The sequence below is a fragment of the Caretta caretta genome, chromosome 12 (assembly GCF_965140235.1).
Source record: "Caretta caretta isolate rCarCar2 chromosome 12, rCarCar1.hap1, whole genome shotgun sequence".
Taxonomy (NCBI): domain Eukaryota; kingdom Metazoa; phylum Chordata; order Testudines; family Cheloniidae; genus Caretta; species Caretta caretta.
Window position 1 is genome coordinate 9,182,807 of NC_134217.1, and position 12,897 is coordinate 9,195,703.

The 12,897-nt window shown below is 45.5% G+C and overlaps 1 long non-coding RNA gene across 2 annotated transcripts in view; it reads right to left on the reverse strand.

Annotated features, from left to right (window-relative positions):
- Positions 1–12,494, reverse strand: part of LOC125620819 (uncharacterized) — a 117,364-nt gene extending 104,870 nt beyond the window's left edge. The window contains exons 1-2 of one of the 2 annotated variants that reach the window (XR_012664540.1): positions 11,730–12,494; positions 11,022–11,168 (exon numbers count right to left, since the gene is read on the reverse strand). This is a non-coding gene — a long non-coding RNA (uncharacterized LOC125620819). The remainder of the gene's footprint in view (positions 1–11,021; positions 11,169–11,729) is intronic. The other variant, XR_007352326.2, reaches the window with a different exon arrangement.
- Between the last annotated feature and the right edge of the window lie 403 nt (positions 12,495–12,897).

Below are 12,897 nucleotides of genomic sequence, written 5' to 3' on the forward strand. Positions count from 1 at the left end.
GAGGAATTTAAACTAGTATATTTCAAATTTGTTAGACTGAGACTCGTACGTTAAGGCTGAAAGAGACTGTTAGATTATCTCCTGTATAACACAGGCCAGTGAATGTTGCCTAGGTACACCAGTACTGAGCCCAATCATTATACAATTGCTTTTATTTTGAAAAATCAGTCAGTTAATCTGAATCATGTGATAAATTACCTATATTCCAGTAGCAGCTACTGAGACCAAACACATGGCCTGCTGGGTGACCTTGAGTCAGTCACTCCCCTCTCTGTGCCTCAGTTTCCCCACCTGTAAAATGTGGATAATGATACTGACCTCCTTTGCAAGTCTCAGTACTGACTTCAGCCCATGGGCTTGTTAGCATATACCATGTTACTATGCAGTAATACTCTGACAAGAGACTGGTTTACAGGCTACATTTTATTATGCTCATAGCAACAGATCCCAACGCCATTTTACTATCTGATTTGCAAAAAAAAAAGTCATAGTTTTGTTTTAAATTACATCTTCCTTACCAGTTAAACAGTCACCCACTACATGGCCTCATAGGATGACATTAATATCGTTTAATAGCCTATGTACTGTGCATTGAGAATACTTACATGGTATTTGTGTCCTGTAACTCAAAGATTTACCATTGCTGGGCAGTGCCGCACCTCTGAACACACATCAGATTTCCTGCATTGGGAAATTGTTTTTTTAATTGGCCGCCCTATTCAAAGATGCTATATGGATTAATAATGCAGAAGCAAAATCTTCGGAGTGGCCTATTGAGCTAATGGGGGGCACCTGTCCCCTGCACAGAGGAAAAGGAATGCTCACTGCAAGCTGTAAACTAGCTGGCTTGGATGCAGGTGGATTTGCTGGGGCTTCTGCTTTACATGACGGAACATAAGAGGAAAATGGTTCTTTTGATTATGCTGACTTGGCAAAGGTGACTAAAAATTAATTCAGGCAGTAATATCAAGAACGAATCCAATAGGACGTGCTTAGGAAAATAAACTCCCAGGCAACTCTTTCCAAAACAGGTGGATGTCCAAGACAGGAGCATCCCAGGTGTATAATCGACAGGGTACCAGACTGGGGCAAAGGAGATTTGGATTAATTCCTGGCTCAGGTATAGACTCTGACCCACAACCTCAAAGGTATTTAAACTCCTAACTACCGTTGATTGCAGTGGAAGTTAGGAGCTTAAATACCTTTTTAGGATCTGGGCTATTCTGCATAACTTTGGGCAAGTCACTTAATCTACCCTTTGTCTTAGTTCCTCATCTGTAAAATGGGAATAACACTTCCCTACCTCTGAGGGCTGTTTTAAGGATACAATAAATATTAATTGCTGTGAGGTGCTCAGATACTACAGGACTGAGGGCTATATAAGTATGTAGATATCTCCTTGCATGCAAAGGAAGTACATCACCTCAAACAGTTCCAAACAACAAAGCCTGGTTCCTCGGGGTCCTATAGCCCCAATTTTGAAACCACTGTCAAATGGGCTCTAAAACCAAATGCCAGTAAACAGCAACGTGAATCAGATGCACAAACACCACTGAGCAGCAATTAAGTAATATGGCAGTGTCTGCATGACAACTGAACTGCACTAAACTTTCATAAATTAAACCATAAATCCTCACTTTGTTAGCAACTGTGATTAGTGAAATACTTGGAACGGATGTTAAAATATCCCTAAATGACCCAATATATCTGAGAATCAACTAAGCAGCAATGTAAGGGACAGAATGTAAGCTGTAGAAAAGGAACAAATGCAAATGAAAAGGCATAGGAAAAGCACAGAAAGACAGCTTAGCTTTGATTTGTTCCATGCATTATAAGTAATAGGGAATATATTTAGCTACAGTGTGTTACAGCTTTCCTGACAAATTATGCAAATATTGCTTTTCTTATTGGTTCTGCCTCGCTGGGCACACAAGAAAGAATTTGTTCTGGTTTCTGTCATGCAAAACTGGAGTCTATTGAAGAAGTCATTATCTCATTGAACAGCAAAAATGACACCACATTAATAAATACTAGAGTTGGTCAACATTTTGTATTTCTATTCATGAAAATTTTCCAAACCAAAACAGCCTTGGTTTAGTTCAAAAAACTTTACTTTCGTTTTTTGACTAAAAAATGTTCTTTGAATTTTCAGGTTTTTTCACCACATTGTCTCGCTTTTTTCCACTTGAAAAAAAAAAAAAGGAAAAACGGAAACTGAACATTTTTGGGTTTCTTTGGAAAAAATGGAAAAGGTAGAGAAAATTATTTTCTCTTTTGGTAAAAATTTTCCCAAGGCTATTTTTCAACAACAACAAAAAGTCTGAAAAATTTCAACAGGCTTTCCTTAAGCCCCATTGACTTCAAAATGCTAGTGTCCAAAGCTTTATGCTTTAATGGTGTGTTCCTTTAGGGCCACTAAGCAGCTGTGACCTGAGAACTGCAGCACTGCTGGTATGTAGAATCAGTGCACAAGCTGTCGGAGTAGTGTGGAGAAGGCCGATGGAATTCTGCCAATAAACCAGTGTTGGGCTTGTTCCTATGTGTGTGACTTAATTTGCTTGCCATAAGGCAGTACAACTGGTGGCAGAGGAGAAAATAAAAGGGAGTCAGCTAAGAATGAACTCCAGGAAAGAGCAGCATGACAAATCAACCATAAGACATCACCACATTCAACAGAACAAGCTGCCTCATCCTGCAGAAAAAGAAGAGAAATTATTCATATTTCTATTCTTAGCCTTTCCAAACTAAAGATGAATTTTCTTCTCTGTTCTTTCAACTCCTGAGTCAGGCATCTTTGCTTAGGGGAAAAACGTTAACAGAAAATATGTGGCAGCCATTTTAGCTGCTGGCAACAGTCCACAAATACTAGGAGAGTAATTGAAGCTGGCCAATGGGAAGTCAGTCCGAAATGTTCAGAGAGCAAAGCAAAGCACAAAGTTTGATAAAAAAAAGAGTGAGGAAAACAGATAAAAGTAATTAAAAGTATCATCATGGAAGCATCTCCACGGCCTGATTTCCTAGCATCCCATGAGACTGGCACTATGGAATCTGCAGGGCCTGATTTCGCTGCATTCAAGACCATGAGAATGGAGCCGCAGCTCAGCCATGCTAAAGTAGTTTCACAAATCTGTTGAATGCCCTTGAAAGGGAAAGATCAAAATAGCAAAGACTGTACCAAAGTTTGACATTACATGGATGATGAGGTGAAAGGCTGCTCGACAAAACACCCATTATAATAAGATGCTCTTTACAAAGCCTTCAGGTGTGAATTATGACAAGCAAGCAGTGGGAATCAGGCCTAGGAATCTGCTGTGCTTTTAAACTGGTGGCACTCCATGCTAAAAATCTCATACCTTTCCAGAAAGGTTGCTAATCTTCTGCTTTAGATGAACATCACAAAGTAATTGGGCTGACCAGGCAAATACAGCAACCATGGCAGTCAGCAATAGTGGGTGGCCTGCCCCTTTAACAACTGGGAGGCCAAAGGGCTAGTCAACCCAATTCTATTAGCCCTGCCCCACTACACCTGCTGCACTAGGTGTTGGACATAAGAGGAGGAAAAGCCAGCAGCTGGGTGCTGATTGGGGAGGAGAGCTGGCTGGCTGGCTCATAGAAAGAAGCCAGATAGAGGGCAAGAAGCCGTCTGAGAACTGTGGCTGGCCAGAGCCCATTGTAGGACTGTTGAGATGCCCAGAGCCCAGGTATCTGCCGGTGGGTAGTGAGACAGGCTATTGCAGCTAGAACCCACTCTTAAGGAGGTGGGATGGATGCTGAGCCTGGCTGGGCTTGAAAATTCCTTTGTTTTGGGCTTTTGTTGGACTCTTGTGTAAAAGAGTCTGTCCCCCTGGAAGGAGCTGCTCTCTCTAAAGTGGCTTGGCCAGAGGGCCACCACATATCTATGGCTGGAGTAGGCCCAAGAGCATAGTGGGGAAGCTGAGGTAGAATGGCTGCACCACCACACTAAGCTGTGAGGGGGAACTCTGGGAGGGCGAGTCTTGAACACACAGCCTTAGACATTTAGCTTTAATGGTAGAGGTACTATTGGCCTGAGCGCAAGAAGATTTTTAACTTCCTCCCTTGCGGCCCCCAGAGACATTAGGTAAAATCTAATGTAAACCATGGTATCTCTAACAGGGCATCACCAGCATGAATTAGGACCCCGAAGCCTGGTGGGGGATTTGAACCCACAACATTCTAGCCCAGAACCTACCCATGCTGACAATTGATATATATATATATATTGATATATGCACTTATGTTATTTCCATATAGAACAGATAGCAATGTAAACTCATTCACTGATTGCTCATATAGCTATCAAAGCATTTACATCTTGCTCATCATCCTGGTCTAACAAAATTAACTCCCAACACAATATAAAGACCCTCAGTCTAGTTTCCTTACTCCTTCTAATGTGCTGCTGCATTTCCTACTTCCAGCCAGCCGAGAAGGACCAAAAGGCTATTGTTCCAGTATTTACAGTCCATCTAGAAGTAGGAAGTATTGGAATCTCATAAGAAAGGCAGTTCCCAAGAGATTTCTGGACCAGTTTTGCAGACCCAAGATGTCCGTCTAGGATCCAGACTTCATTGTCCCTATGGGAATGGATCCTTTGGTCACTTGAGGTATGGCTCAGAACTCAGGCTTACAGGACTTAAGCTGTGGGGCTATAAAGTTGCAGTGTAACCATTTGGGCTAGAGCCGGAGCCTGGGCTCTGAGAACCTGCAAGGATGGAGGGTCTCAGAGTCCAGGCTCCAGCCCAAGCCCAAATGTTTACACTGCAATTTTTAGCCCTGCAACCCAAGCCCCATGAGCCCAAGTCAGCTGACCCAGACTCTGAGACTGTTCTGCAGGTATTTTGTTGCAGTGTAGACGTGCTCTCTGAGGTTCACCCATCACTATTAAGAATAACAAGCTACTTTCCCATGGGGTTCTCACAGGACAAAAACCCAATGCACTGCAATAGAGGAGCTTGTCCCTGTAGCTAATGCGCAGAACATGCCTCGGATCTGCAGCTCCAACAGCTGCGAAATGTTCATATCAATAATCTGACATTTTATTACGCATTAGTCTCATTCCAAGGTAGACGTGCCCCAGGGAATTGCACTTCAGTTTCTTTTAAAAAATCCTATCACCAGTCAGATTCCAGAGTCTGGCCCTCATTGGTTTGTGCGCTGGGGAAAGTCTCCATACCTAAAACTCAATTTTTTCCACCCCCCAGCTCACTCAAAACACTTGCAACCAACCCTGCTTGTGGGATTTCCAGGCTGCTTGCAAACATCATATATTTGCAGACAAAATGCTCCCTCCTTGTGAGGCTGTTCCTTGAGGCTTTGTGTCTGACGAGCTGGCTGTCCTCAGAGAGACAAGGGGGGAGACATCAAATCTTTTACTAGGCCAACTTCAAGTTGGTGAGAGAGACAAGCTTCTGAGCCACACAGAGCTCTTCTTCAGGTCTGGGGAAGATATTCCTAGTGTCACAACGAAATGCAAGATGGAACAGATTGTTTAGCATAAGTAGTTAGCACATCTGGTAAGGGACCATTCAAGAGACTCCTTAAATACTTCTGTTAACACCTCTGCAGTCATAGGACAAAAAGAAGGGGTTAGTGGGTTAGAGATTGGTGTAATAAGCCATAAATCCAGTGTCTCTGTTCAGTCCATAATTTTTAGTGTCTAGCAAAGAAATGAGTTTAAGTCCCCAGGCTCATCTTTTGAAGGTGTTATGCAGGTTTCCTTTGAGGATGAGGACTGGTAGGTCAGATATAGAGCGAACGCTTTTTGAGAAGTGTTCACCCACAGGTGACAGGGTGTTTTTGTCTTTTATCATTTTCCCCATGTGAGTTCATTCGAGAGCGTAGTGATCTGTGTGAGGACAGACAACGTTAATAAAATCCTCTGGATTTTGGAGCTCTGTCTCAGAGGGAGGCTGGTAGGGCAAGGGTTACGGTCTTAAAATCACCAGCACAATGCTCTTAGCAATTCACGCTGAACGTTTGCAAATTGCGACACATACTAAGCATTCATGGCACATGCATATTTTATGATTAATAATGGGATTTCTCTGTCGATACCACTTACAGATTTCTTTCCACCATGATACAATTTCAGGTTATGTAAATGTAGCTATCTGGGATCCATCCAGACTAGAAGGAATGGAGCATTCTTGTATAAAACAAGTCAGGGAATACCTGGCTTTATAAAGGACCGTTGCTGTTCTCTCGCCACTAGTGTAATTCACCAGAGGCCCTTTATTTATGTGAATTATCCAAGTTCTCGAGGAGCCAGTACTGCAGGTTGCCTTGTTTTGCCTAGTTCATCGGCATGGACAATGGTGAATGGACTAGAGGTACTGCTCGCTGCTCCAGATTCTTTTGAGATGTTACGGTGGTAGCAGGAAATACAGCTTATCCATCGCTATTGCCTCCTAGTGAAAGGATATTACAGTCTGTTCAGGGACCTTTTTGCACTGTGACCTTTAACCAGTTTGTAACCAGTGGGATAGTTGGCTTTAAACATGGTTTATGTCTAAACACAAAACTGTTAGTAGTTGGTGTATAACCATAGCAACAAACCAGGGGTTACTCTTGTCAGCAGTCTCGATTGGAACATGGTTTGACCAGGTCATACCCAGTGATGAGCTGCCAAAATCTTAACAACCGGTTCCCTATAAAAAGTTCTGATTTAAGGGCTGTGCCCCAGTATGTATTTTTTGTACCAATAGGGTTACCATATGTCTGTATTTTCCCAGGAGGAATTTTTAAAATTTAAAAATTTTAAAATTTAAAAATTCCTTCTGGACGGCGATTTAAGAACCAAAAAGCCTGACCTGTCTGGGAAAACACGGGTGTGTGTTACCCCTGCCTAAAGTTCTTTGTTTAAAAGATGGGCCTGAACTAGAAATGAGCTCTGTTTCACAGGTGTGGGTCCCCGCCACTTCCTGGGGGTGTGCTAGGGTGACCAGATGTCCCGATTTTATAGGGACAATCCCGGTTTTGGGGTCTTTTTCTTATATAGGCTCTATTACCCCCCACCCTCTGTCCTGATTTTTCACACTTGCTGTCTGGTCACCCTAGGGTGTGCACATGCGTGGGTCCCAGCTGCTCCCTGCCCCCCCTCATTGAAGCAGGTGTGCAGGGTTACTGCCCTGGGATCTGTAGGGCACCAGTGGACGTGGGGCCAGCTGCAGACAGGGGCATGGGGCAGGGCTAGCTGGAGGCAGGGGGTGCAGGGCTGGCTGCGGGCAGGGCAGGGGGTGCGGAGCTGGCTGGAGACAGGAGGGTGCGGGGTTGGCTGGAGGCAAGGGGGTGTGGGGCTGGCTGGAGACAGGGCAGGGGCTGACTGGAGGTAGGGGCTGGCTGCAGGCAGGGCAGGGGGGTGCAGGGCTGGCTGGAGACAGGGGCTGGCTGCAGGCAGAGCAGGGGGTGAGACAGGGGCTGGCTGCGGGCAGGGCAAGGCGTGCGGCAGGGGCTGGCTGCGGACAGGGGGTGCGGGGGTGGCTGGAGGCAGGGCAGGGGGTGGCTGGAGACAGGAGCTGACTGCGGGCAGGGCAGGGGGTGCGGCAGGGGCTGGCTGCAGGCAGGGGGTGCGGGGGTGGCTGGAGACAGGGGCTGGCTGCAGGCAGGGGGTGCAGGGGGTGGCTGGAGGCAGGGGGTGCGGGGGTGGCTGGAGGCAGGGGCTGGCTGTGGGCAGGGCAGGGGGTGCAGCAGGGACTGGCTGGAGGCAGGGGGTGCGGGGGTGGTTGGAGGCAGGGGCTGGCTGCATTTCAGGGGCTGGCTGCAGGCAGGGGTGGCTGGAGGCAGGGGCTGGCTGCAGGCAGGGTGGTGGGCGCTCACGGGGAGAGCGGCTCGGAGCAGCTTGAGCAGCCAGACGCAGCCCAGGCCCAGCAGAGCAGCTGGGGACCCACCCAGCAGCAGCGGGAGCCCCAGGGCCAGGGGTCGGGGGAGCAGCAGCAGCACCAGGGCTCGTGCCCGGGGCCAGGCGGCAGCCCACGTGGCTCCCGCAGTGCAGCGCCCCCGGCGGCCGGAGGAGGAATTACATCACTTCGCGGCCCATCAAAGCCTCAGCGTTCCCTGCAGGGAAGTGGGTTAACAACCAGTTCTAAAGCTGCTTCAAAATTTAACAACGGTTCAAGCTCACCACTGGTCATACCAGTGTAGCTAGGACACCTCCACCTGTACCGATGTATTCAGGTTGGGCAATTTCTTCCTTCTAGTTTTCTTCAGTAGGGCATCCCAGAATGCACTGCTGCAGATGCTGCAGGTACCACTTTCTTCCCTGCAGAGGCACTATGGGTTAGCTGCTCAGATTTTACTTGACTCTCCTGATACAACCAGGCAGCATGGTAGGCATGGAAACACAAACCCAACTGATACCCACTTGTGCAAAAACATTACTTTGTGAACATGACTCAACTGTGATTGTTGTAACCAGCTCAGAGGACACTGTCATGAACTGATTTACAAACACACAGCTGTGTTTGTCATAGAGTTGAGGCGTAAAACTCCATCGCTCTTTCTGACTGTCGCACTGGAAAGGCTTCCTCTGCTTTGTATAACACTACCTTAAAACGAACAGTAAAGCTGCTAATAACTCCAGTACAAATGTTTTCGATAACAGTCAGACATTGCACAAACAAAATGTAATGGTTTTGCCTGGATTTCTACATGGTGCGAACACGTCTCAGGCAGCTTAGCAGGGACCTGAATTAGCACTGATCTGTACAGGACCTATGAAATTAGCTGGATGCAATCACTTTGCCTTTATAGTACTCCTGGCCACCTTTCTTATTTCATTGCTAGCATGCCACAATTTAGCCTCTCAAAGGATATCTGCATTAGAACTTTTGCTTGTGTTTTAACACTTGGAAATTTACACCATTGTGACATCCAGTGTAGATGCTAGAGTTGTGCAGATCATTCATTTTTCGGTTTGGTGGCCAAATACAAAAATCGGTGGCGGGGACATAATTCCGGGTTGATTGAAAACAATTTTTTTTCAAAATTTTCAGCAAACTAAAAATTTAAAACAGAGTCACTTTGAATCCAAATAGAAAATGTCAAAATGTTTTGATCTGGGGGGTGTTTTGTTTTGTTTTGTTTTGTTTTTGACTGAAAAAATTCCGTGAATTTGCAAGATATGCTTGTCTACCCAAATATGCATTTTTTGGCATAGAAAGTTTTGTGCAAAAAGTTTGCCCTTGGCCCAGTGTAGACACTAAACAAACATTTGTTCCAGTTGCATTTAATCATTTCTAAGCTGCTAACAAATGTGTCTAGCTTGTGTCCTGGCTGCACTAGAATTTATAATTATGTTAATTAAAATATGTTACTTAGCACATGGTAGACTGAAATGTAGTGGATCTGAGGCTGGAGTTTCCAGACAGGAAATGAAAAACGGGCTGTACACCTCAAGATTTCCTTTAAAGGAGCTGTGAATGGTGAATTTTGCTTGTCCATTCTCCCCTCTACCCCAAACACACTTTTTAAACTTGGTACCCTATAATATTAGCGCTCACTCCTAACAATTCCTTGTGATTAAGGCACCGGACTGGTGCTCAGAAACTTATTCAAGGCCTAGATCTGCCACAAACTTTCTGTGTGACTCTAGGCAGGTTAGTCTCTCTATGCCTCAGTTCCCTGTAGAAAGGCAATCATAATGATACTTCATTTCTCCCATGCTTTGTTTATCTTGTCTGTTTATACTGTACGCTGTCCAGGGCAGGGGCTGTCTCTTACTCTGTGTTTGTACAGGGCCTCACGCAAAGGGGCCCTGAGCTCAGTTAGGGGCCGTAGGCACTACAATAATATAAACAAACAATCATAATTATAATTAATACAACCACACAGCGAGCTAGAATCGGAGAGCCCATGCCGATGCGGGACACAGAGGTTGCAGCAGTGGTAGCTTTTGCAAACTGAAGACCGAATAGATATCACAGCCCTGGTATCAGACCAACAGCTATGGATCTTAACTGCAATTAAAGAAAAATCCCTCCAAAAATCACTCTATACTGAGGTGCACCTTTGCTAAGCCTAGGCTACATCTGAGCCATTCAATCCAGTGTCTCAGATCTTCCCATCTGCTTTGGAGGCCACAAGTTCTCCTACTGACTTGGCCATTTACTTCTAGCTGTGCCATAGAATGAGCTTCCTGTTGTGTGTCTTTATGTTGACTACTTTGTAACTCCTGAACGATGAAGCATGTGTGTGTGAGATTGTTCTGTTTGAAACCATCATGGGAATAGGCCCTTGTACTTTATCCTGTTCTTCCAGGCGGTTTGGGGTTTAATGTCTGTGGCTGGAAAGCAGTATGACATATCAGAATATCAATAATGAGCTACTTTCCAGAATAGCTCCAAGCAAAATAATGAAAAGCAATGGCTTGTTCCAATTCGTACTCACAAGACATGCATTGCTATTCGAATATTCCTATTCTTTCCATGGAAAGCCAAGGTCACAGATCAATACAGGTCATTTTCAAAAGGATCTGACAGGACATTTCTGAAAATATCCTTTTCAAGGTCCCAATCCCACTAATGGCAGAATAATCCTCTTATGAGGGCCAGCTCAGGTCACTCATGGGAATACACTCGGATTTTCATATTGGCAGAAATAAGGAATGTGTTTCAGTGTGTTAGTGGAAGGTTTTAACAATGTACAACGTTTCACCTGGGTGCGGTGCACTTTAATAGAGGCCATGGCAAGGGTCTAGTGAGCCGGATCCAAAGCTGGGCAAAAGCCGGGCAATTAGCAGAAATATGTTCTTTAAGCAACACATGGTGCGACGGTAAGAATCGGGTTTGTCTGCTCGTTGCATGTGACTGACGTTTGCGCCGCTAGTTAACTCAGAGTCTGTCTCTCTGTCTCCATATAATGCTCTGATTCCCTATTCGAGACACTGAAGCATGTGCTTATGTCCCATCCAAGTTGTGGACCTTGGACACATGCTCACATACTAGGCATGTGCTTAACTGCTACCCTGAAGAGTGATGGACATAAAAACATTTTTAGGTGCTTACCTGAACCAGAGTGCAGGCTTATGTGTCACAGCCCTTGGAGAACCCCCCTAGCGTTCTCCTGCCACGCCCAGGATGCTTTTCTTCATGAGGGATATGCTATCTCATTCCTTTACCAGAGATCAGCCTCAGACAGTGTCAGCTTTCATTCTGCGGAGTATACAGTCTGTTTAGGGACTAGTAAGCAGCGCTCTCTGCCTTCGGTCTATTAATAAATCAGCTATCCTATTCAAGTCTTCACTGCATCTAAGCCCGCACTTAACACTGGCCTGGTGCCAAACTAGCCTCAGACAATGGAAAATGTAAATGTATTTGTGCACCACTGTCACCACTTTGTGCAGGGCACGCTGCCAAAGCTACATAACGGTTCGTTTTATTTTAACCCCTTCAAAACCAAGAGATATTTTGTCTGTAAAAAGACGTTCTCTGTGGTTTGACAGCTGGAGTGACCGCGATGGCCTGTTTGAATCCTTACTATCCCTACCATCTAGTGATCATAAAAGCTCCAGTCTAATCGTTATTACCTATGAAAAGAAGATAGACAATGCCCTATTTGTTAAACCGGACCTGTACTTTTTGAGCTCATAAGAATAAAATATGTACTGGAAATATAACTGTAACCGTATCCTGCACTATTAACACTGCCAATAGATACAGGCATACTGTATGTTTATATACTTGTAATGTACCATTAAATAAATTGATACTCACTTTAATGTGCTGGTAGAGGAAGATAAAAGTGGTCTGGCTTTTAGGAAGGCTTCAGAGAGCAGGACATTATTCAGCACTGAAAAATGGAATGGATCATTTTTTCTATCATATTTCAATTGCTGTGAGGCTGGAGGCATTTCTGATAGGAAGACAAAGGGTAAAATCCTTCACTCCATCGACATAAATGGATGAATCTGAGCCAAGGGGTTTAGTTAAGAACTGTGTTCAATAACATAATGCAGCAAATCGTGCAATTACCACGAGGATATATGCATTTTCTTCATGCACTCAGGGCACTTGGTGATTAACATATATGCACAGTTACCAGTTAGAAAATCCAAGCCCAGCCCAACATATTTCTCCGAATCTTAGAATTTGTCATTTTCATTGCCGAGAATCTGCGAATGACTACTCAGTGTTTTCTTTATTTATGAATGCGCTGAAACCAGGGAGAGATCCTTTTCAACGAGCCCCGGTCAGACACAGGCGGACTTAACCTTGCTGTCATTTATACAGCTCCAGACATGTGCGTGGCACTTTTAGACCCACAACATTGACATCAGCCTCAGCCCTTGTTGTCCTGCAGTCCTGGGCAGGGAGTCCTCACTCAGCAGTAGCCCTGCAGCGGCTCCACGGCTGCCCATCCCTACCTCTCCCCTGCAGTCAGTGTCTCTGCCCATCCCCTCGCTGCACGGCAGGGTTGGCACTAGGGAGCGATATCCAAGGAGATGGGGTTCCATGATTTTCCAACAGGGTCTCCCTGGTAGAGTGCTAAGCAAGGAAACGTTGAGGGGGCTGGTGTCCCCCCTCTTCACAGGGATGCTGGAACCATCTGACAGCTGCAAAACACAGCAGCCATCCAGGAGCAACAGAAGCCTGTCAGTTAACAACAACCCCCATGCCCACACCGCAACAGCAATGGGGGGTCAAGGGGCGGGTACAAGTCCCTCTGGCCTCTAAGCCCTCATTCACAAGACTTCCTTTTTGGAGGGGGTATGTGACCCCCCTCCCCATTCCCAGGCCTGTTTGTGTCACACTTTTCCCCTAAATTTTCCTCTGTGGAGGTTGCTGCAGTCCCAGGGTCCCTGTGGAGGGCAGGATCCACAGATGGTCTGTCCAGGAGGTGCATGATCTACACACCCCACTCGGAGGCTTCCTGTGGCTGGAC